The following is a 27,446-nucleotide window of genomic DNA, read 5'->3' on the forward strand; positions in this document are numbered from 1 at the left end:
CTATTTGCTTCGAAATACTTTGTGCGCGAAGAACTTGTGTTGGATTTGACTCGTCTAGAAAGACCCATACAGTCGATTAATTTCCGATTCATATGCATAGATCCATGATTCGTCGTCTGTCATATTGAAAAACCGCGATTGAATTTTTCACCATTTCTTTGCATCAACCGACACGAACTTTTTTGGAGCGATTGTCGAATTATGCGGTATCCAACGCAAAAACAGCTTTTAGATAGCCAAACGTTCATGCAATAGTGTATGTATGCGAGCGGAAAAAATGTCCAAGTATGCCTAAATCTAACGGTATGACAAGATCTTGCAAAATTGCACGGCATTTATGATTTCTGGCCCTACAACTGATTTTGGACGACCTTCACGAAATTCATTCTATAGCGAAGTGCGACCACGATTGAAATCGAAACATCAGCGAAACACGGTAGCTTGAGATGGTTCTTTATCACTAAAAGTCAAAATGAGTTGATCCGCCAACTGGCGATGGTTCAAGCCACGTCGAAAGTCACAGAAAATCATCTCACGAAAAAGATTCGCGATTTAATTCCATTTTTTAATCAAGATAAATGTCTCTACGTTCTACGTTCGCAGTACGTTCATCATTCAAACTTTATAATGGCACTGTGTCAGATTTGACATATTCACATACATGTTGCCATATGTTGCCTCAGAACTGAAGTAGGAACTCTCGTATGTTGATTATTTAAATTAATTTACGTTAAATTAAATTCATTTGTGGATTAAAACTACTACTACTAATTAACGTTTTGGGAAAAATGTCGACATTTTATACTCGAATGTGCGTACAGAAATTTTAAATAATAATATCATCAGATTCAATTTTCGCGATTATTTATTTACTTAATTACACTACACCACTGCCAATTAATGGGTAGGAAAAACTTACCTAAAAGTTAACAATCAAACTAAGTTTGATAGTACTAATAAACAGGGATAAATTCAGATGATATGTTAATTATATACGAGGGTGTATTGATATCTAGTTATCCTAGACCAGTTCCGTGTATAAACAAAATATTGCGTTACCATAGCAACGAACAATAACTTATTAGAAGTGTCAGTGTAAAGTTTGACGTCAAAACCAGAGTTACGCAATAAATTAAAAGAAAAAAGATGTCCACCGAAATTGTGAAAATCTAAAAATTGGAGTATCAAGCCATTATGAAGTACCTGTATTTAAAGGGTTGAGAGGTAAGCAGATTTACGAAGATATGCTTAATACCCTTGATGATCAATATCCTTCGTATGCGTCCGTGAAAAATTGGACTGCAAGCTTCAAAAGAGGTAAATTTTCCATTGAAGATGATGACCAATCAGGAAGGCCAGTTTCTGTGCCAGTCCCTGAAAATATCGATGCAGTTCATGACATGATTTTATCAGACCCTCGAATTGGGCTAAAACTGAAGCACTCATACGAACGCATTCATCTATAGTTCACGTCAATTTGGACATGAGAAAAATTGGTGCAAAATGGATCCCCAAATGTTTGAATGTTGACCAAAAGCGTGCAAGGGTAGAAGCATCGCATTCGATCTTTGCTCGATTTGAAAACGATGTAGACTTTTAAACCGAATTGATACTATGGATGAGACTTGGGTACATTTCTACGATCCAGAAACAAAACAACAATGGAATGGTGACACCCTGGTTCTCCAAGACCTAAGAAGTTTCGTGTCTAAAAATCTGCTGAAAAAGTTCTTGCTTCAGTTTTTTGAGATTGCCATGGAGTAATCATGATTGATTTTTGGATAAGGGTAGAACAATAACTGGAGGTTACTATTCGACATTACTGACCACTCTATGGGAGAAAATTAAAGAGAAAAGCCGCGGAAAGCTATCCAAAAGTGTTTTGTTTATGCAGGACAACGCCCCTGCACACAAATCTCATGTTGCCAAGCAAAAAATTCATGATTTAGGATTTAAATTCTTAGAACACCCCCTTATTCCCCAGATTTGGCTCCGTCCGACTATCATCTCTTTCCTCAACTGAAAAAAAGTTCAAATGGTCGTAAATTTTCTTCCAACGAGGAGGTAATAAAAGCTGTGGAGGTCTGATTTGCAGAGCAAGAAGGAACATTTTTTTTTAAAGGTCCAGAGACGTTGCAGGTTCGGTGTAATACATGTTTCTAATTAAGAGGAGAATATGTTGAGTAATAAGATGCTTTGACATTGAAATTTTGTTTGGTTCTATATAGAATTTTTCAATATATCCTTGTAGTGCACACAAGGATACGAAGAAATCAAGCCCAACAGTTGCAAATATTTCCATGATAACTTGGATAATTAAAAAAAATACAAAACGGTATGTTAGCGTTTAGATTAGATGAGCTATGGCGTAAAGACTACCACTAATAGATCTATTGTGTACCTCGGACTGTTGACCAGAGAGATAGCAAGGACTTTGCAAATTCAGCTACCTCTCTAGAGTCTTTGCGGCTTACTCTATAAAGTTCGATTTACAAAGATCTTTGAATGTTGCAAAACTTTTAAACATAGTTTATATTAGCTTGTTCCAGTTTCAAATCTATGTTCCTGGTCACTTGTTACAGAGAGTAAAGGTTCGATTTATAGTGTGAGAAAGACATGACAAACTGATTCAATCGTGAAAAAATACATCAAAACGAATTTAAAAGTAGCTGTGCTGCCAAGAGAAGATACGATTAGTTGATTTTGAAGAGAAGGATCAAGAAAAGATTCTTATTTCTACTTGACTTCTAAGTTCTATTTCATTTATTAGAGAATAATTTAAAGCATTGTAGCTTGTTGTGGAATCACTAAATTTTATTTATTGCTTATTTAAATCAAAATGCAACATTTGTAAATCCAGCTTTCAACACCACGCGTTATTTAAAGTATACATGTCGACATAAACAACCCGTGAAACCTGAAATCAATTCTAAATGTCAAATTTTAATGATTGCATGATTCAAAAGCTGTATTTAAATCTTGAACAATCTTAATTTTTCGGATTAAATATTTATACTTCTGTCAGAAGAAATGCAGTTATATTCACCGCATCCTTGTCGGCAACAGTAAAACGTCGATCTTTACCATCGGATAATAATAAACAATACGCTCTATTTTTGGTTGATGTCATGTAAGAGTGAATCTGATAATTCGCATCATCTACAAAAGACAAAAATACCGCAAATTGCTACCATCTTAAAAAAGGAATACGTAATGTCCGGTGCATCAATGAAAGACTTCCGAAAACCGTCCTCTTTGGTAGATATACTTTTTGGCAACGTCATTCTAGTTAATTAGCTTCATGAAAGCATGCACTTTCACAAATGATTTTATATAGATTCCTTTGTTTATTCTCAATGTTTTTGTAGTTTCGGATGGAAAGTTCACGCAGACGACGTCTGGTACTGCTCCAACATTTTCTAGTAAGCAAAGTAAGCAAGAAACTATTGTTCATCTGTAACTGTTATATTTTGATCATTCACACTTTTGATAAACTTAACGTCAGGAGTGGCTATTGCATAATCGCTTCAGTTCTCTCATAAAAATGAAGACCTCAAAAATAGATAATTACATAGGAAAATTTCTAATAATCCTTCTACTTACCAATTCATGCTACTGACGTATTATTATACATCCGGGATACACGCACGTGCTCTGCGCGCTCTTTCGATAACACACTTTACGATTCCGGCGCTCTAAAACAGTGGCGTGATTAGGCTGGAGAAATTGGCTCCAATCAATTTAGCGCAACGCTCAATACAGTGCTGAGTAAATAGCGTTTTTCGCGACATTTCAATCGATTACACGAGAAGAAAAACGCAAACTTGGGCCCCAAATTTAGGCGAGGTATATGAAGTTATTTTAAATCGTGCAAATAATTTTAATGAGTATCTAATAGTTATCACTTTTCTATTCGTATTGCAGCAAATTTTCCGATGATAAATTCACTTCTGCATGTTCCAATTGATTTGTTTGTTATTGCACCATTCAATACCGTTTCTAAATTTCTAATTCAAAACCTCTAGCAGATATACTGAAGGAGACTACAAAATCGTAGAAACATCTCACATGATAACGATGTTTTTCAACACTAAATCGATTCAAAATCTTTCTTATAGATTCAATGACCGAAAATTAATAGTTGTTCCCATGAGAAAAAGCTTTATATCTGATATAGACAATTTTAATGGCAAAAATCAACAAAGTTTGCGTACCAAGAAGGAGATAGAATAGAAATAATTTGTAAGAAATAGATAGCAAAACGATCTGTCCTAACATGTAAAGCATCCTTAGTTTATTGAACAGGTTCTCAACTTGGTTAAGTTACTGAAAGTGTTAAACATGTTTAAGTTGTTGCTAACACAAAAAAATTATATTATATTTTTTTCCTCGTGGATAAGATTATATTATTCGTAATTCTTATAGACAAATAAATAAAAAGGTGAAAAAACTTTGACTCCCGTCACATTTGTGACAAATGAAATTATTGTGTTGAAACATTTTGAGTATTTATATACCAGTTTTTTATCAGCACTAAAAATACATGTTTTCTTAAAGACATGTCATGATGAGGTCAGAATATTTGAGATCTGAAATTTTCAGTAATTTTGACTGTTTATTTTTTACCAGGGAACATAAACAGTTCTTGGCTGCCATATTGCTCTATATTATCTTTGTTTATCTCTCGGCTATTCCACCCGCATAAAGCGACAATATTTCGTGTAAACAGTTTTAGGTCCTGAAACGAAAGTAACAATTTTCAAAACTGTACAGATATTCTAACACTATTTTTATAATGTCGTATGTTTCTTTTAAATGGGCTTCGTAGAGAGTGGTGGAAATTTATTTTGGTTATGGAGCAGTACAGCCTTAAGACTTGACTTTGAGGAATCAATGAAGAGTCCCTCTTTGAGATCTTTAAGCTACAATGGGTTAATCAAATGCAGTGCTTGAGGATTGTGAATTCGGTTTCAATTTCTTCGTTCTCAAAACTACTTGGACTTAACCCTTGAATTGGAGAAGACACTGCTTCCAAATGAGGAACTGTTTTTGTTACAGAAGATACCTCCACGTATTTTATCGTATTTTATCGATTTTCTCGAAAAAATTTTATAACAGTCATTTTGGTAGATTGGTAGATTTGCGCCACGTCAGTGGTTTACCAAAAGACAGTACTGAATATTGCCAATCAAACCAACCGGTCAAATTTCTGTGACATAAAATACAGCAGAAGTGTGGCATCCAGTATTTATCCTAGTTGTGAATATGTCGGTTGAATTATGCACGATAGCACTTCTCAAGATGTAATAGGCTTTTTTGACTTTTAGGTGTATGTTCACTGCAAATATAACAAAATAAGTTGAGAAAATTAACACATTTTCTTGAGATATTATACTATTCAGCTGTCTACCAAAGGTGGCTTCGCGAAAATTATTGATGATAACTTTGAGATACTTACAGAATAAAACGAAAAAGTGACACATTGATAAAAAATATTGAAATGATTTTAGACATGAATGACAAAAACTTTTGCTTAGCGTAATTAAAACAATTCGAATATTCTTTAAGGCCTAGGTAAAGACGGAAGGTGCATTGTAATTTATATTTTTCTTGTGTGTGTACAACCGTACCAACAATCTATCATTTCAGCATGGAAGCTGCTAAAATCAAGGGTATTTTGACTATAAACCTTTTACATTTGAATTTTTTCAGATTGCAGAATATGTAAAATGGTTCACAATTAGCTTTCGATTTTTGTGCTATTCAATGTGATTCTGTTTTCATATATGATTAAGTAGTAATTGATTTCATTACTCCAAACTTCAAACAAAACACAATCGGTAACAATTGGGATTATAAAAACTAATTTTAAGCAAATTAATTTTCGTTGTTTAATCATTTTCCATGACAAAAAAAGTCACATCATGAGTAAAATAATTTCACATCACATTTCAGCGTCGACATGCTCGAAAAATCACACGTGTTTCAAAGACCTAATATCAGTTTATACTTTAATAAAGCATTTATTTTACGAAAATTACTAATTTTCAGTGAGTACGGTACACTCAGTTCTAAATCTGACAATACTAATTTATTTCCTATAATTTTTATACTTTTTATAAAATATTTTTTTATGAGATTTTTGTGCTTTTTCATTATTTTTTTTTCTTTTGTTCAGTTATATCTAATTGTGCTGTAGTTCTAAGCAAATCTGGTGTTGTTCATTAATTTTAATTCGTTCCACAAAGAAATAGCGTGTTAGATTATCACGCAACTCAAATAGAAACCGTCTCTATTCTCAAAATGTAATTTAGCGTGTTTTTTTAATCCAACTGTTTATTGAAATAAACTCTACTTAGTGAAATCATCATTCATTTGATCCAAAGGAGAATATGAAATGATTGATAGAATTAAATAACTATATTGGAAATCGAAGTTCCATTATGGTCGATACATTATGTACAATTAATTGCATCACTTTACAATGAATGTCTGTATTATAAATAAAGCATTTTATCCAAGATTTATTGTAAAAGTGAAATATTATACCGAACCAACGTCAACGCATAAAGGTATAACTTAGAATTAATTACAGAAACTTCAGCCTATTTGAAGAAAAGTTTCAACGAGCAACTCCCCGAAAATCCCAAAACTCTGATATTTCGGACCCATCGAAAATATATTACCCAAACCTTTTCGCTTGCTAAAATTCTAAACAACTACATGAATCACTCTTCGCTTCTATCGGCATTCGAAAAATATTTCGAAAATATAAATTATACTAAATCAAGTCGTAGAACTGAAATATTTGTCACCACAGATAACTGAAATCAACGAAAGTCCATCATCCATTAAAACAGTGAAACTAGTAGTTTTCTAAATGAAAGGTTTATGTCGACTCAGATAATTTATGTGCTATGTCGTCATATTGTTATTTCAAATATATTCTAAGTGTTTAAAACGCAATGTTTTTATCAGCATACATGTCCGTAAAGTAATATATACAACTCGGTTAAGTATAACATGGATGTTATAAAAAAATATAGAACTGTTGAATCTACAAAAAAAAGCAACTGAAAAGCCAACGGTATTTGGGAGGAGCTCTTGACCGAATATATAGTCTTGTTTACAATATATGTAATAAGTATCATAGTGTAAGTTGAAATATGTTTATTAAGTGTTACTACACCATATGGTTTCATACCTTCCTGATGTTCTCAGATGATTTGGTAAAAATTCATACATCAGGATGGCGATCTTATAAATATTGGTAATTGGTTGACGACAATGGAAGGAAAATGAAATAAACTATAGCTCTAAGAGATGATCCAAGAAGTTGAATAAAAGGGGAAAATTTTACTGAATATATTAGTCGTATTAGTACAATCCATTTGGTCACTGTGGAAGACTCATAGGAGGCAAAGGAGCAAAGGAGCAAACTTAAGGAGATTGGAAGAAAAACAACAATTGGCAGCAACACTGCGAGTTCAAAAATTGTAAGTTAGAATTACAAGCTATTTTTATGAACTACTTCACATATAATTTTTGTTTAGCTGAAACTGTACAACCTTCGAATGTATAAAAAACAGTTGAGAAGGCAACGGTACTTCAAAAAATTTTGATCGAATGTAGTCGTGTATACAGTATGTGTAATTGGTATTTAAGAAGTAATACAGTGTGAGTTAAGTGTTAATTAGTAGTGGATTAAAATCCCAGCAACATTTGTTTCTAACGAACCTAGATGAATAAATATTCAAAAAGCATACATACATCACAGGATTATTTTCTTCTACGATACACTCGATTGTTTTACATAGTCAGTAGCGTCGGGTATGTTAAGGTGGTATTCACACAACCGCAATGTTTGGCGTCAATATGTTTATTTGTATTAAGCTATTGTAATGACAATGTATACATCAAAATACTTTCATACACATTTAATAAAGTCAATTACTCTCGTGACTGAAACGTAGAATTGAGAAATCTGAGAAACAAAATTAAGGAATAAAAGTCACGTTTCTTATACCCTCCTATGCTCAATTGTCTCACTAAGTGATACTTCTCCCTCTCATGATATGTGAACGCATTCTATGAATGAATTCAACCTAGGAATGATACAACTAACAAAACGAGGTAGTGCTATAAAGAAGAACAGTAAACTGTGTGTGCGAGTTATACGTTGATGAGGCCTAGGGGTAAGTTAAAAGTAATCTTGAATGTTTTAAATGTTGGCTTATAGAATTTAACATTATATGAAACCGGCTTTAATATGTCGTTATTTTAATTCGAAGCGTTACCTTTTTGAACTTCATAATAAATAACAAGCAAAGACTAGGTTTTCTGGCAACAATTTTTTTTATTTACATAATCATCTAATTATGGTAATCACCCATTGTGACAGAATTGAAATTTAATTTAACATTCTAAATAGTCAGTGAGGCATGAACAATAATCAGTAATTATCCTTTAAATATAACTGTATGACTATTATACAAATAAACTACATCCAAATATATAAGTAATCGAACTTTTTTCATTTCCGCATATTTTGATAGTATGTAAATAAGACACTTTGAAATATTGGATGTCCTATATATCTTTGAAAAGTTTTGTAATGGGTTTAGTTTGTTTCCAACGAAATCCCATTGACTTCCCGGAAAGGACCTTTTACCCCTTTATATCCTTTTTCTTTGAATTGTCTCAAAATATTTGATACTGTAAACATAACTTTGTGGACAGTAAACTCAATGGTTGTTATTTTACGTAAAACGCTTTTATCTGCATCATCTTGATTGGTTTGTAGGCCAGGAAATGAAGCATACAAAAATCTTTGTAGAAAACGGATGATGCCGTCAAATAAAACATATTCTTAGAATAATGTTGATGTGCTTGGGAAAGGTACATGCAGTAATTTTTTATGAATATTTGAGACGACGGTTTTTTATATAACGTGAAAAATACTGAAGCAATCGCAATGGTATGTATAGATAAATAGTAGATAATTAAAATATGAACAAAATGAGAGGGCAAGCGAATCAATAGAATAATTAAGGACCTAAAAAACTTGGAAACCCCGAAAAATTAGTAATTCAGTTACCTTTATCGCAGTTGCAATTGTAATTTTTTTATGCGATAATTTGTAACTTGTCTGAATGCGCTTTCAAATGTTAAAGCTGTTTTCAAAAATGTAATGTAGAGCAACAAATGTACATTTTCCGAACATGAATAAAAATGACCAAAACATGGATAACAGCGGCAATCGAGAAAAGATATAGTATATAGAATATATATAAATATCCTAATATGAATGCGGTATAATTCAGTTCAGCTCAAATGTCGCTCCAACTCAAATGTCAATCCGACCCCTACCACAACAACATATTTGAAGTGGCCTATAAGAATAAAAATTATTCCCGGTATAGCCAATCTTCACCTATTATTTGCTCAATACAAAAACTAAACCAGAATTTGGTTAATCTTCATATAATATTTACTATATATACGAGGGCATTGCGTAAGTATCGAACGTTTTTGGTCTGGTCGTTTTTACGTGCGGAGCATCTCAATCGACGTATAGTAATCATGAAAACATTTCCACGTTGCTAGATTTTTCGATATTCAACTACCTGTTTTATAGTTTTCGTTGACAAAAAAAACTGGAACATAAGAAAATTTATAGGAAAGTCTAAAACGAACCGCATGAAATTTTCGTCAAAGAATGGTGTAGATTTACTTTGAACATGTCCGAACTAACGTTCACGATCCGAGCATTGTGATTGACAAATTAGTTTTTCACAATTTTCATGAACTTTGTTTTTTGAGTTTATCAAGTAAACGCTAGAATAAGACACATTTTTGTAAAATGGCGCCAATTTTGCTAACAAATCATCATAAGGGGTAAGCGAATGGGAATAGATTTGATAAATCTAGAAGCCCATAATTACTAGATCGAATCGTGAGTGGTAAGATACAACAATTGCAATAGAAAACTTCAGTACATGTGGTACTAGCATTCGAGTTTTCTCCCTCATAAAAACAACTAAGAAAAAGGACGCCTCAATCATTTGGGACAACATTGCACTAAAGAACTTCCTAGTCCATTCATAGATGTTTTCCCTAATATCTTGTATAGTTCCGAACTAACATCTAGTGATTTTCAGCGCTTTGATGATAAGAAGGAGCTGCGGATACACGTTACAGCGTACCTTCAAAACTTATTAACAGCTATCGAAATTACCTTAATATGTTTAATTACTATTGTAGAAGAATAGAATTTACGTAGCTCTTTCAGATAGAGAAATTTTCTATAGTTCTTTATTTTAATAGATAAGCTAATTTTTCTTCAATAATATGGGAAAAATGTCGTCATGGAATAAAACCATTTTCTTAAATTCCATTTTCTTTAAATAAGTGAAGACACAAATTTGGAATCCAAAAACGGTGTAACCAACCATAACTTTATTGATTTTTGGTTTGTTAGGATCACCTTCCTCGGATGAAGCCCAATATTTCGACTGTCTTTTTGTTTCTGGTAGACAATGGTGTACCCAAGTTTCATCTATTATTTATTTACTCTGATTAAGTTTGAGAATATCTAAACATTGAATTAAATGCGTTTGTGATCAGCATTAAGCAATGAAAGCACCCACCTCGCAGATATCTTTTTTATATGTAACGTTTCATGCTAAAATGGTATATTCGTTTCATTAGCTATCTCACCTACTTTTATCAGAAGATCTGGAGTAATTACAATAAAGGCAAGTCCGAAATATTCAACATCATCCCGTGATTAAATGAACTTTTAATATACTATTTACGTAACTTTTCCCCTTTTCCTTCAATTGTTTTACCATGCAAAACATAATGCTCTAAGTAAAATTTTGATTAAAAACGTTGCGGAAATTAACAATATAATCAACATAGTGAAATTGTTGTCTTGTTCTGAAAAATCACTCTTCTATCAAACCTCCCTCGTATTAAAATTTTTAGTAAAAACTCAAATCATCAGAAATTCCAAACGGTACCATCGCTAGTATTATGTTAGCTTTCATGTGGTTAATCTTATTATTTTTTTATTCCCAAATTCAATTTATTATTTCTATGATTAAGTCACGTACAACAAACACAAAAGTGATTTCTATGAAGAAATTTTATTGTTTCCAACATATTTCACGTATACGTTAGAAGTTTTAAGTTCACCTTGGTTCAAAACACTCGTAAAATACCAGTTAACCATGTATCAGTTTTAGTATCCCATAAAATTCACAACTTTATTTGAAGCCCCTGTGAAGTATACAAAAGAAAAATAAAAACATTTTTTTGCTTATGATAATCGCCGAATAGGTAGTTGCTAAAACCAAACATCTAGTACAGATAGCTACTTAATACGCTCTAATCATATCAATAAAATCTTTTCATCGAAAATGTTATCCAAAATAATAAGGCCAGTATCTTCTAATCTGCAATCATTTGAAGCAAACAGTTCAATAATCTTTCGTCCTTGTGTAACAAATGCATTTGACTTCCTGCGCAAAATTGTTTACGAAATATTAAATGTTTTCTGAATTACCGCCGTAGTTTACAGAAATAACCATATACACAGTAAAAGATATCGTACCCAGAGCTTTTAATTTGCAACTGAGTAGGGTTAAACAATTTTTGTGATACTTTTATTTTTCTTCTGTGTATCTTTCTTGTACGTTGAAAGATCGCCATACTTCAAGTCTTTTCAAAGTGTACAAATCAGCGCAATTTTCCACCAATATGGTTGCCGAAGAATGCCTAAGCCCATGTCCGGTATAGACTTCGGGATTTTTCAGTTTCAGGTATTTTGCAAGTTTCGGAACAGCGCTATTATGGCATCCACCATGTTGGGCGAACACCTAGGATTTCGGTGTGCAACAAATAATCTTCTGCTGCTCATATTTTTACGCCGTAGATATCTGTATATTTATGGTAAACTCCAAAGTGCTCGAATATACGTACCTCATTGGTAATGAGATCTGATTACTTCCATCTCGCAAAAATACAACAATATAGTGCCCATAATCTTCCACATCGTCTAAACACATTAAATTATCTCTACGACATGCGCCAAAGATCCCAAACACTGAAATCACTTTTGCTAGTAGATATTGTTCATCTGAAGCTTCGCATATAAATGTGGTGACTTGTTCTACCTTTAGTACCCTGGACAGGTTTGGTTTATAGCCCACAGCCTGACCGTTCAAAAAAGTAATTGGATATTTTGTGATGCCAGCAATTCCTTTTATAGCTCTTTAGCAATGCGAACCGAATCCATAACGTGGAAGATTTTTCATATTCTTGGCTTTTTCGACAAAATAAACTAAAAGAATCACATGCGCTGTTTTCACTTTATCGAGTTGTCATGGACTTTTGCAATGATAGAAATCGGATGATGTCTGTGAACATTAGAAGAAAAGATTAGATGGTACAGAGTCCACAGAAACCACCGTTAAAACGGTAAAACCCAACAAATAAGCTGTTACAAAAAATATATTATAAAGAAATGAAAGTTATTATTGACCCATTCAAAAGTGTTGTATTCCAACAAGCGCAAACTGCCCGCGATTCTGTACGATGACAACTGCAATCAGATCCCTTTCAAAGGAAACAAAGTTTCCAGCATTAAGTTACTTAGAAATAATGAAAATGATAAATTTATGTGATGAAAATATCTCCGAAGGGTTGCAACAGAAATTCTATCACATAGCCGCGGTAGAATTAGCTTGGCGAGGTAGGGAAGCTGCTGTTTGCTTAACTGACTTTGAATATTAGCGAAGAACATCAAGATCTTCACTTCTTGTTCTTTTGTGAATTGCACCTTGAAATAAATTATATTTGCTCAATATTTTTTCTAAAATTTGCTAAAAATTGTCTATCCGAATAACCCTCAAATATTAATAAATGCTCAAAAATTTTATAACTTTCTCAAGCTTGTTGCTTAAAGGCAACAGACTTCCGCCTACAGTTTCGGTTTGTTTCTAAACAACAAGCTTTCGGAATCTTATCAAATTTTTTCGAACAATTGTCATTGTCCTTGGGTTATTACTAATGAAAATAAAATGTTCTGAATTTAATTCTTATCTTTTTTTGCATTGTATCGTTCATTACACGTTTAGAAAGGGATTTTCTAAATCCCAATGTTCATTCAAATCCTCAATTTCTGGAAATGTTTATTTTACAGAATTACATGAAAACAGGGCCCCTTTGGTTAATTATATTATGGGACAGAATCTAACAAGTATACATTTTTCTTACCTTTTGTTAAAAAAATTATTGATATAGTTTAGAAGTGATCCCCGACAAAAAAAGTTCTAAATAAATATGAAGAATATATTTCGTGAACTAATGATCATTTGAGCTTGAACCTCAAAACAATAGACGATGAAACTTTCACAGGTGTTCAGACTAAAATAGATTATTACCTGGGCGTAGCAAAGAACGAACCCACAAAACAATAGGAGGAAAACAAAGATCTATAAGTAGAACATCTACAAAATAAAGTATTTTAGAAATAAAGGAAATAAAAATAAAGTAAACTGGTGCCACAAAATTTTTGAACTAGTTTTATATTTACAAACGTTCTAAACCACTTATTTCTTGTCTCTTTGAATTTTAACAACGCCATAGACAAAACTCCTGTATTATCATAATAATCTTATAGCAATCAGGTAAAGATAGAAAAGGTTTTGCTTATATTATATCGTCAAAGTAGTAGACTAATGAATATTCACTTCTATCAAGAACACAGTTCCGTCAAATTCCATTCAAAACATAAACAATATTAAGTATAAAAGTGGAAATTCGAAGGAATAGCAAATTAATAAGGGATACATTCAGGATTAGAGTATATTTAGAAATCGATAACGATGCCGAGAAATTTCAAGATTTAGATGTGTGTTCGGCAACGATTGCCACTTGCACATGAGGATTACAATATATTATTCAAATACTTAACACACTATGAATATACAATTGTTTCATAGTTTACGGTAATTTCACATCTTTAAGGAATTGAAGTAAGAAGGTAATTTGTTACGAGTCATTTAGGATGACTTCGTAACTAAGCTCTAACTGAAACTGTTAAGACCGATTCTTACTCTTCTTCTAATGGTTAAATCTTTTATTGAAAGGCCTACGAAGTTACTTGGGTTGAGGTTGTTGTATGAAGTGTAACGGTAACAACGCTATTCAATTTTTCCTTATAAATAATTATACCATTATTCAATATATTACATAGAGCAGTTTTTGCTTTTTGGTCTGCTAGTTCGTTACCTACGATGGAAAGGTAACCAAAAGAAAGTATTTGTTATTTTTCAGGATGTGACAAGTTAGTAGGGATCATATATAGATTGGACAATAGAGTGGTGAGTAAATATATTTCAAATATATTTTGAATAAATGAAATTGAATAAGTGAGTCTCTACATCTTTCCACAAACTTAGAAGGAGGGATGATCAAATTGTTGCTACTGATTGATGAAATTAAAGATGATAAAATTAACTACTATTTATAGTAATCGTGTGTAAAATTATGGTAAAACAATATATGATGAAAATATGAAAATGTTGAAGATACTAGAAGAAATGATGCAAATGAAGAACAGGCGACAAGAACTGTTAATAGTCAAGAATATCTAGAGGATAAAGGATTATTAATTAACCAATAATTCAATCAACGTCAATTTGATTATTGAATTTTAAAATATTTTATAAAAATACGATTCAAAACCACCGAAAATCTTAATTAACCATTTCCCAGACGATGAATACATAAGTATGCGAAAGCTCGGAATATATATTAAAGTTAGTCCACTTAGGTGTTTCATTGCCACGTTCCCAATAAAAAACCGCTGGTAAATTTTCCACAAAAATGATCTGTCTTCTAATACTTATGTTTAAAGATTATTCAACCACTGAAAACCAATGATTTACCACAAATATGACTTCATTATCCGAAGAAAATCATAAACCACCCAAATGTTACTCAAGTTTGGAAACATCCGGTAATCGGTGGGTGCCGAATATTGAGAGTATGGTAGCTGCTCAACTAATTCTAAACCTTTATGAGCTATTACAGATGTTGCAAATGTTGCAATGACAGAGCTGTGACTGGGTACGTATCCGATGCAAGAAAACACTTTTACGTAACTTCCCTTGACATTAGACATATTACTTCTACACCTGGGGTTGATAGATTAAATGTTAATCAAGCCTTCTCAAACTGATTATCGTTTCTGTATCATATAAGAAATGCAGTTCACTCTGTTGGGTGTATAGTTGGGGCGATTGAAAAATATTGATAATGATTATATATTGATTAAATCTAGAATATTTCCGTTCAATTTTCTGAGCATCCAATTATAAAAAAGGGTAGCCCAGCGAAAATTTCTACTAAGCTCTTCATTTTAAAACTTTTCATAAGTAAATAGAATGTCACTTTTTATAATACCTATATATTATACATGATTTATTCATAGGGTTAAACACGGCACACATATTCAATTATGTACTTTATACTTTTTGTTGTATATCTGAAAAAAATATTTTGTTTTCTGCTATTCGCTCACGGTCATCAAATTTATCACATATCCCTATACAAAAAATTGATTATCAATCTTATCAGCTTGACATATGTTTGTAAGTGAGTATTTGAATTAAAACTTATATAAGTTTACAAATATCTGAATTAATTGTGCTTAATTGTATAGATAGGTATAAAAACAAACTCAGTATCCTGCTTTCTCATTTATGTTTTTTTAAATAGATGTCAACCATTGTACCCATGTCACACTGGTTTTCACAAGAATATTTTAATAATTCGTCATGTTTATTTACCTATAAATAACTTCTTCACGAGAATTATTAACAAATTTTAAAGTTTATACAGCTGTGAAGATTAAAAATATTTTTAAGATTATGGGCCAATTTTTTAGCTCAAATATAATGCCATTTTGAGTGCAGTTTCCATTTACTTTTCACTTCTTCAGTTATTATGATCAGATAATAGTGACGAACCGACAAGACAGGCTGATCCGGCTGATAAATTAGATAGTGAAGATGAGGTTTCTTCTTTGCCACAACATCCACTTCCAAATCAAGACGTTTAGGAAAATTATCTACGAAGTAAAGCCCAGATACAAGATATTCTGGCTCTATTGAATTTATTGTTATACCATCGGGTATAGTATTTTCACAATCTAAAAAAGTTCCTTTATTACCGAAACGCGATAACACCCAAAAGTCATAAATTTATGGCTATTTATTTGGTTTACACAGTTGTATCATTGTTGTTTGAAATTTCAATTTGATGGGACTATTAAATCTTAAATCTACCCAATATATTGATACATATAAACATATATTACATTCTATTTAATACTAGATATTATCTAAAGTCATGCGTATTACACACACCTAGAGCTACATTTTTGCATGTTTTAGACCAAACATCGAAGCATTGTTTTCCATTCCAAAAGATTTGAACGCATCACCCCTTCTTTAGGTGTAGAAAAACGTTGACCTCCTAATTTATTTTTGATCCGCGGGAATAAGAAGAAATCATTGGTTGCCAAACAAGGACTGAGCGGCAGATAATCAATGAACTCGATATTACGAATGTTTAAAAACGTTTTTGTTTGAACTGATGTGTTTTACGTTGCTCTAATCGAATGGTGGCAACATGTCCAATTATTCCTAAAAAATAGGCGACTATTTGCTTCGAAGTGCTTTGTACGCGAAAAACTTTAGTTAGATTTGGTTCGTTTTGAAAGACCCATATACTTGATTATTTAGTTTCGGGTTCATATGCATAGATGCATGACTCGTCGCCTGTTACGATCTTTTAGACGTCTTTTAAAGCACTTGATCTGTTCATTGAATGTATGCGATTGCCAAAGTATGCATCAATCTCATGTATGTCACATGACGATCTTGCAAAATAAGTTTATGCATAACGTCGATGTTTTCTAGTACAATAGCCGGTTTGGACAAAATTCATCCTCTAGCGAAGTGCGACTGCGAATGAATTCAGAAAACTATCAAAGAACGGTGGCTCTAGATGATGGTTCATAACCAAAATTCATCGCCAAAAGTTGAAGAAAGTTGATCGGCACACTGCTGTTGGTTTAATCCATGTCAAAAATCATCGCACGATAATGTTCGCGTTTAATTCTAATTTTTTACCAAGATGAATAATTCAAGTATCTGTAAACAACTCAAATAGCGATCGTATGACAACACGTTCTGAGTACGTTCACCATTGAAAATGTCAAACTTTATAATGGCAATGTCAAAGTTGACATATTCACATCAGTTTTGCTATATCTCAAAACTTAAGTAGCAACCCTCATATGACTTATAGTTCCCATTCCAAATATTGGTATTGAGGTATTATAATATTTGATTATAAATAATAATGGTTAATCGTATGTGTGAAGCAAAATAGGTTGTCAACATCGTGTTACTTTTCATCAAAATGTTCGAATTATTGTATAATATATAAGTGTAAAAATTTCTATTGTAAATTACGTTGCTATAGGATCCATTTTAGAACTCGTCCACCCGTACGTCCGACATCTTATACCTACTGGGCCCCTTCGACTAAAGAACCCCTCTGTCGAGAACATGTGATTGGTACGAACTACCTGAAGACATTCACCTGGCAATATAAATTTTGTTAGCACGGATAACACGAAATTTCCAAAATCTAATTACATACTATGGTGGTAAGAATAATAAATGTTTATTCGGTATCACTGATAAATTCGAAGATTATTATGAGAAAATACTTTTACGTGTTTTCAAGATTTATATGAATATAAAAGCTGGTCGATATTCAAAAAGGCGTGTAAAAATGGCTATGGCCGCTGGGTGATTATAAGTTGCTGAAATTCAAGCAGACCTAAATGTGTGGCCTTTTCGATATAAACGACATTCTTCGATTTGATTGCTTGTGGGTGTAAATGAGAATCTCAAAACTATAAAGCAACGGTAAAAGTTATTACTTTTATATGACTGACTGTTAATTCTTTACTAGTATATTACAAAATAATTAGATTTCAAATACGTTGCAATTTCGACATAATGTCATATAAAAGAGTAGCAAATTGTTCATACTTCAACTATAGTTAAAATTTAATGGGAAACTTCCATTCTTAATAGCTATTCAGTTCTTCATAAGCAATGAATTTATGAATTTCACAATAAAAGTAAACCTGAGTTAAGTGAAATAAATTTCGAATACTCCATTGACATTTATGTGCGAGGGAATCCACAATTTTATAAAACAATTTTCAATTAAATTTTCAAATAAACACCTTAAACCATTTTCAAATTTGGAACACTTAAATAAAATGGATTTATTTTTGTTTCTATTATTCTATTTTAATAAAGAAAGCTCACTATAGTGACAATAATTAGTAAAATAAGCACTATAATTTCTACGTGAAAATGAAAATATAAAAATACTTTTAATGCTTGATATTGAGCTTTTTACGCTACTAGCGAAAATTTTATCAAAATACAGAACATTTTAATTAAGATTAAAAAAAATAACAAAACAACAGACGAATACGTGTTAATAAATTTGTTAACTTTCTATTACGACTTAAACCTAGGACCTCCCTCCCGCATGTGAGCCTCGTACTCCAGCCACTACATTACATTACCTTAATAATACGTCTTTTTGACGTACTACTCCTTAAATTAAGTTTCTTTACGCTGGTGCGTAAAGTTTTACGCACTCTAAAGTGTATACAATGATAACATAAAATGAAGCTGTTTCATGTCTGACTGTCAGAAACGCTGAGATCCTAATGCGCCGTAGATAGGCCTAGATAATATAGAGAGCTCATTTCTAAATTTTATTCGCGCACTCCGTATCGTTGATACAGTCTCGGACAAAAGTGGAAATGGTATGTTCAATTTTTGAATATAGTTATAACTTTTTAATATCTTAATATATGAAATTTAAATGTTTTATACGTGTTTCTTACGCAACTGGTGCGAGTTAAATCATTAAGTGAATAAAAAATGAAGGAAACAAGGTTGATAGTAGTGAAATACGATGTTTTTAACCCAATGAAAAGAAGAACTCGAGTCAGTCAGTAGTTACAGCCCCTCCCTGCAGGGAGTTTCGAGGCAGATAAATCGATCTAGCTAGGACTCATTTTTAGAAAATTTCGTTTTATTCCGGTTTCCAAGAATCAACTTAAAACATGAAACTGCCACTTATACATAAATTGAAAAATATGACTTTTCCTGATATTTATTGGCGAATAATAATATTATTTGTGTTTCCAAAATATGGTTTGCTGATCAACTTTTACGATCTTCCTGTCGGTGGAAAAGTATAGCACTAAGAAGAAATTTTCGTCAATGTCTGCCTTTACAGCCACCTGCCAATAAATCTGATATTTCCATCAAGCGATGCTTCTTAAGGTCCGTTTTAAAGATTTTTAAACCATAAGAAAATGTGGACGTTGATATAGAGCAACGAAAATTTGTTGATAATTTACTAAAATTAGGCAAACTGACACTAAATAGTATGAAAGAAATTGAATTGCCACAGAATATTATTCCAAGCAACAATCTTATGGAGACAGTATTTGGTAACTGCTTAGCCAATGGAAATTATGAGCGGATCAGAGACTCGCACACAAGAAATTTTTGGGTACGATTTTCCTCCACTGTATAACGTCAGATTGATGATTTTCTACACTCAAGATAGCTGACAAAACGATAATTCAACAAGTCAAACGTCAAGAACTTCACATATTTTATAATAGACAGAATGTTTTATAAGATCACAGCAACTCATATTAAAACCTATCTATTACCTGCACTAATGATTTTATAGTATAAAAATATACTAAATTGAAAAAAGTCTTGTGTGAAAAATGTGACACTGACAAATGTGAATGAAATGATAGATTACCAACCCCATCAACATCAAAATATAATCTGTTTCGACCATGATTATCTATCCTCTATTGTCAATAGTTGAAAATCTGAAATACCAAAACATATTGATAGGTATATGAGTTTCCTTTTAATAATGTGATGCTGTTTACATAGATATATTAGGAAGTTAACAATACCTTAAAAACAATAAAACTGCATCATCGAACCATGAAATAGCAAAAAAACCTCAAATGGAAGAAATTGAGACTATCTAGACAAACACCTAACCAAGATTAATACAAACCGAATGAACCTTCAATCCAAGCTTTTTCCTCCATGTATTGTAAACATGATTTGTTTATTGATTTGTGATTTTCATACACTAAACTAAGAAAAACTATTGAAAAATAGATGTGTAGAGATATTGATTTAATCCTTTCGAGTTGCCGTGCTCAAGTCACGTTAGAATTCCTTAGATAATTACAAGTAATAAGGTGAGGTTAGGTTAGAAGAAGAGTTTTTGGAGTCAGACTGGTGGCATTCGATGGCAGCACTCCATATCACACTAAAATTGATCACTTTGCTCGTAAATGCCTAGTTCTTGGACCCTCGTTCTTCTGCCCCTTTTACCTCAATTCCCCGTAAATAGCACACTATTCGAAATCATCAAAGCACTTCATTTTAGGTCGAATCATACCCGGCACAGACTTCAGAACTATCATTCCCGTACCCTCACTATAAATTGTGATTTTTCACTTCCCATTCTCAGGCATCGATAATAAGCTCTTGTAAACAGCACTTTGGTAATTCTTTTTAAGGTCAAAACATTACAGCACAGTGATAGGATCATTTTCTGCGATTTCGTACAGACATGGAAAATAGTGGAAAAGTTTTACCCTCATAATTAAAGAATCTTGCCCTCAACGTATCAATTAATGTTCTACAAACTCAAACGACACATTTAAAAGCCAAATTGGTAAATTTCTCACAGCTATCTCAATTAAAAATGTAATGTTTTTAAAAGGAAAAATGTAATAACTAATTACGTATTTTTCGTTTTTGAACGGACACTTTTGAGAAATCGAACCGAAGCGTTTATTGCTTCCAGTTGGAAAAAATATGGTACTGTGAATGGGTCAAATATTTAATGGTAATATAGTGAATTTATGATGGTAAATTATTCAAAGAATTTATACATTGGTTTTATATTACAATATTTTCCCATTACCCAAGTATATGTTGAAAGAAACCTTTCAGACACAAAATATTTTTACAGACATAAACCAAACGTTTTTATTTGACAATTTTAAAACTCTTATTCAAAGTTATAATGCTTGCTGTATATAAAGAACACGCTCTTCATGTATTTTTAGATATTATATATTTATTTATACAGAGAGAGATAGTAATTTGGAATAAATTCAATACTTTAGAATCAATATAGAAACTATTTTTTCAAATGCTAAATGAAATGCACAAGAACAGAATTACAAAGACAGACCTCTAACAAAAACAAGTACCTTAATAAATGAATGAATACACTATTTTCTGAACATCCTAATACCCCTACTAGACATATCTAATATTGACACACTAACTGCTCTACCATTGCACCGAAATTCACAATTACACTGTTTGATGCGCGTTTCGATTACCAAATTAACGTCTTCAGAAAATAAATCATCAAAATTTGCCTATTGCTTTATTATGTTTATCATTTTTAAAAATGATAAGTATATGTGATATGAAACAAAAAAGTATTGATAACCATTACCAAGACTTTCTATGAAATTTTTAATGAAACGATTGATAACATACTTTTTATTGATAAGGCTAAATTATATTCAGGAAAATGGTTCTATTTCAATCAAAACTTAGTTGTTTGTTATTAAAGTCTGTATTAGTACTAGTTATTAGTAATTATTTGGAGGTAATTAAAGATAATCTAAATTTGTATAGATTTAATCGTGGTATGTATGATTTATACTCAGAATTAACAGCTTTCGCAGTAATTCATGGAAAATATCAGAAAAAAAATTTTCTGGAAATGAGTACCGGCCATAAGTGGAACCATTTATTAATAAACATATCAGAAGAATTTAAACATTTTACCTAAAATGTCTCATACCTATCTTCTTTCTCTTCCTACCACCTCAGCATTTACTCAAATAGTTTTTTCATTAACGTAAATAGGGAGGGAAGACAGAAATAGAGAGCTTTTCATTTATTTTAATTTTACTTATAAGTAATGTGGTGAGGCATATGAAGTTTATAAAAGCCAAATTGTAAATTAATAAAATACATAAAATACTGCAGATTTTTAGAAAACTGTTCAATATTCTTCCCAGATCTAAATAAACACTGTAAAAAAGTTGTATTTAAAAATTGAACATCTCAATAAGGAGAAAATGAAACCTTGTTTCACATAACAGCCAATATTATAGAAACACCTTGTAATAGTACATATTTTGCCTAACTCCGAATAATTTCCCATATAGGTTAGAAATGTTAGTTATTTAAGCAAATTTAGTTTATTTCGAATACTCTTTTGATTTTCCAACAAAGGCATAACAACTAAATGTATGTACATATTTAGTCATAGTTTTCACCCATATTTTATGGAAATATGCCAGTAACATCAAACGAAGTACATAAATTGAATTTTCAATATATTCAACACATAATGAACAATTGTTACACAAAATAATCTGTGATATCAAAAATAAATGACTTATCATTACCGATGATGAAACATGTGTTATGAAACAATTATACAATAAATATTTTTATCTTCCCCCTGTAACTTGGCGTAAAACTAAGCAGCTATCGACCCGTTATAGCACTTCGGATTGGCCATAAAGCAGCGCACGACAGGTGAGAATTAGAAGTTGTCAGAAGTAGTCAGTTTTGGATAATAAAAATATTTTGTTTTCGATTTCTGTTGATGTCTGCTATAAATAAATACATAACAGTTTGTCCCATCACGTTACATACACTAGAATCTCAAATTAAAATACTATGAAAAGTATCCAGAATTGACATAATTATAGTTTGGATGGAAAAAAATATGAGTACAAAAGTGTGGAATAGTCAACAAAATAAAAAACAAAAGGTAAGGAAAATTACTAAAGAATTAAGATTAAGTTAAATAAACCAATCTAGGTACATTAAGCACATCTCTTCATACTGATAGCAACCAAATGATTGCCATTTTCTAGTTCACAAACCAATTTAATATTGAAAGAATTTGATTAAACATGTTGTTGTCTTCAACAATTTTGATATAGTGGATAAGTTTATTAATCATCTTAGGCTTAATCTCTTCGTGAGATTACTTCTTTCAAAATCAAATTAGGAAGCAGTAAAAATTTTATTTAGTACTTTTTATTCTGCATCTTCAAAAGTATTAAGTATTATTTCCAACAACGTAGCTTTCAAGTTAAATTAAATACAGCTTGGATACAGTTGTTCGGTAATCCTAACGATAAAATGTAGATTTAGAAAAGTGGTATTTAATAAATGATCAGTAACGATCGTGACAGAAAGTGTACTAAGGAATATCTGGCGGATTTGAAATATGGAAGTAGATATAAATCGAATATTGCAATAGAAATGTAAAATTGTTGAATCTAATTATCTATTGTTAAATACATTTGAAAGTAAGATGTTAAACAGTTTCAATACTTCAAATTGTTCTCTCTCTTGTTTATTATATGAAGTTTTTCGCTGCTTCGTGGGTTTCACCACGGGAATTTTTCCCATGAAAAGAATTTCATTATCGCGGAAAATTTGGTTTAAAACTAGGGAAAATCAAGTTTATCTTCGTGTTCTGAAGATGATAACTTGTTATCGAAATGCGCTTGGAACATAAATAGGAGTGCTAGTGTAATAGTTGTAAATAGTTTCAAAAATTGAATTTGACACAATAACTAAAGCAAAGAGTAAAATAATGAGATTATTGAGCTTGAAAGCAACCATCAGGAGAAGAGATTTAAAAGAAGACTTAGATGGAAAATATGTCCAGGAGCTAAATTCTATTTATGATTAAAAATAAAAAATAATATGATGGAGAATACCTACTGAAAGACAAAAAGATAACGGCTGAAGTTTGGTAAAATTTGGTAAAAATGTAGTCAACCAATAATGTAGAAATTTAAAAAGGGTACACACAATAAAATGGGAAAAACGAATAAACAACTCTTATAGACAAAATCAGTAGCTCGGAAAGAAAAATGGTATCAAAAATAGGGAGACTAAGCCCGGCATCTAAATTTAAAGGAATGTATTATCCAACAGAGATTTTGTTCTTACACCCTAAAAGTATGATATGTATATATAAACTATGAACTGGAGCTAACGAATAATTTTTACTTGTACCTAGGATATATCACTTCACAACAATACATTAGAAATCTAAATCATCGTAATTTCGTTAAAAGACCTTTAACGATCTTCAAAAATTCTGTTTTCCTCATATGAATTCATATTATTAATTTTTATCATGAAGCTATTTCATGTACACAACTTAGTATGATAAACAGAACAATTTTTTGTACCTAACCTCACTGATACTTAAAAAATGATTAAACTTACATATCTAATGAAGAATATTGCACAAAAAGTTGTAGAAATTCATTGGTCGAATAATAATATCGGTACTCCAAAATCACCCACAATATATCACAGAGAAAAGCCTTTCACACACTAAAATACAAAACAACACTTATGAATCACTGTTAGTTCGAAAAATATTCCGCTTGCTGACATTTTTCGAAATACAAATTCAAATAAATCAAGTCAGAGCACCGAAACACTTGTCACCGCAGATAACGTGTATGAATGATAGTTTTTCACATTAGAAAAAAAGAGCCGAACCTGACGTCTACCCTAATGGTTTATTAACGAGTGAAATTCAAACTGAGAACGAAGGCGTACCAACGGTATACCACCGGGTGTCTGTGCGCCGTATCGGCAGCGTGTCGATATCTCGCACACAACCAAATCCATCTACTTAGCGATACCGAGAGAGAAAGCCGTATATCTCTACCCGTAGACTGTAAATAGTTGACTGGTAGGTAAACACTTTTATCCAATTTTAACTCCGTTTGGCTTTCAAATTTCGGATGCGCCGTAAAATGACTGAAAGGCACAGGGGAGAGAAGAGAAATTTTGTCCCTCCGGACCGACGATGATTTAAGAGAATTAGAATGTATACTGGAATTTACTCTGCAAATTAAGGATATTGATATAGGAATAGGAGGTAATATTTAACTAACCCCTGTTTTAGTATACCTTTGATAAAAAATAAATAAATACCGGCAACCAACATTACACGGCCCAGAAATATCAACGTTTCGGACGGTATTTTCTTATTTTGATTTTGATAAAATCAACATTTTTGTAATTAATTTTAAAAACTGTTTGGGAATATTCTACTAAAGAAAAATATATAGGTTCTTTATCTGAGAATATATCACTAAAACTATAATCAATTAATTACAATAATAAATCTGATACAAATGCAGGCAACCTACATTACTAGGCGCAAGAATATCAACTTTTGAGTCAGTATTTTATTATTAAAATCGGTAATTAATCAATGAATTTTATGGAAAAAAAATACTGAAAATACGTTCTTTTCACAATAATAGTAGTATTCATTCATTATTGTTTTAAGCTTATGTTAAAAATTATTTTTCATATGTTTTGAAAGCATGTTTTTTGATTTTTTAAAACTATATTTATTTTCCACTTTTTACTCCGATTTATAATCAAAAATAAATTCACACGGACGTAAAATTAGTTAAATTCTAAGGTAATACTGATGCAGGTAGTATAGTAAATCTCCAAGAGAGGGCTGACAGTTGTAACATTTGTTTCGATGTTGAGGGAAATTTTACAGTGATAATTTCTAAAAAAAATTTGCCGAAAAAGAAAGCGGGATTTGAACCCACGACCGGCGAATCCGGAAGTTTGCCCGCTCAGTTAACGAACTCAATTAAAAAAATAGTGGGATATACTAACAGTAATAAGCCACAAAGGAGAGTGTCAAACAAGCTCACAAAAAAGTCCACAAAAAGCTCACAAGCAGACCCACATACAGATGAATCTAATATAAGAACAAGTAGAGTTTGTTTACTATCTCTGTAATGACTGATGTGATTGAAATTTCTAAAAATTTCATCTGTCAACTTCCATTCTAAAACATTCTAGAACACTTGAATATTATACACTTGATCTTACAGGCAAAGTTACAGAAGAAAGAAGAATAACTTATCTAGCCTCAATACAGTGCCTTCTCCTTAAATAATAATACGTAATAGATAAAACTGATAAGCATAAGATTTTGTCCAGTTATTAAATCCTACTAGAACCAGCTGAGCATGATTAGTCCGTTATTAAAATTTCAATAATACAATCGACCTTGTGGATCTACTTTTCAACCAATCAGCTTTTCCAGCAGCTTCACCGAACTTGCTTGCAGCCAAACACCAAGTCTACTACCGACTTATTTCTGAAAACTATTCAGCTATACACAGAGCTTGTGTCAAATAATAGAAGCTCCATTTCGTTACTTAAACAGAACCTTCGCATGTGTCTAGCTTGATGATCTCTCTTGCATTTCCACCAGACTTACCCATACAAAAACCTGCCAAGAAACGTCGGCACATCCATTCTTGGAACTGTCGCCGCTATTGTAATTAACGGATGATAACTACTTCAATTTTCCTGAAAACATGATATCTAATTGAACCATTTTTGCTAACATCGGGTCCAATGTAGTTGTCGCCAAATCTTAGAGGTACTTCGCCATGAGGAACACAACCATCAATACCCTCTAAATACTGTTTAATTTCCCTATACACAACTCTTTCCCAGCTCTCGCCTGAACTCCGTCATCAATTCACTTGCATTTTGGACGTTTTTCTGAAGCATCTGTCAACTACTGACGACTTCTCTCAGCTTATGAGAGAGAGAGGGATAGAGAGGGAGAGAGAGAGAGAGGGATAGAGAGGGAGAGAGAGACAGAGACAGAGAGAGAGAGAGAGACAGAGAGAGAGACAGAGAGAGAGACAGAGAGAGAGAGAGAGAGAGAAAGGTTCATTGGAATTGTGCCGAGATGCAGTTCCAGCTCGGTTAGTTAATGGCACTACCAGAATATTTTATAACAGCGCATTACAAACAATAGAACTGCGAATGGAAGAAAATTAGATATAAATGCATATTTAACTAATAAAAGGTCATAACAGATAGTGTTTTTTAATATTTTTGAAATAAGCTCCTAATTTCGAGAATTGCATTACAAATAAAATTACAGATGTAGTGCTAGACTGAGGTTAAACATGAAAAAAAGGTTTCAAAATTGAGTTTGTCAATAAGATATTAAACAAAAAACGGACAAAAAATTGTAGTCACGAAATTTAAAATAAAAAATATGAATAGGCAATCATCAATTCATTCAACTCATTTGTGGTGAAAAGTGGAACAAATTATTTCATTCCAAATACGACTATTATTGTT

The 27,446-nt window shown here is 32.0% G+C and overlaps 1 protein-coding gene across 17 annotated transcripts in view; it reads right to left on the reverse strand.

The window, feature by feature from the left end:
• LOC130895024 (uncharacterized) overlaps positions 1-27,446 on the reverse strand; it is a 721,573-nt gene that overhangs the window by 390,438 nt on the left and 303,689 nt on the right. For 4 of the 17 annotated variants that reach the window (XM_057802126.1, XM_057802133.1, XM_057802125.1 and 1 more), the window contains exon 1: positions 24,519-25,006. The exons of 11 other annotated variants lie outside the window; for them this stretch is intronic. The gene's annotated coding sequence lies outside the window, so the exon portion shown is untranslated. Of the gene's footprint in view, positions 1-24,497; positions 25,007-27,446 lie in introns of those variants that run through there. 2 more of the 17 variants (XR_009059419.1, XM_057802127.1) reach the window with 1 other exon arrangement.

The sequence above is a fragment of the Diorhabda carinulata genome, chromosome 6, assembly GCF_026250575.1.
Source record: "Diorhabda carinulata isolate Delta chromosome 6, icDioCari1.1, whole genome shotgun sequence".
Classification (NCBI taxonomy): Eukaryota; Metazoa; Arthropoda; class Insecta; order Coleoptera; family Chrysomelidae; genus Diorhabda; species Diorhabda carinulata.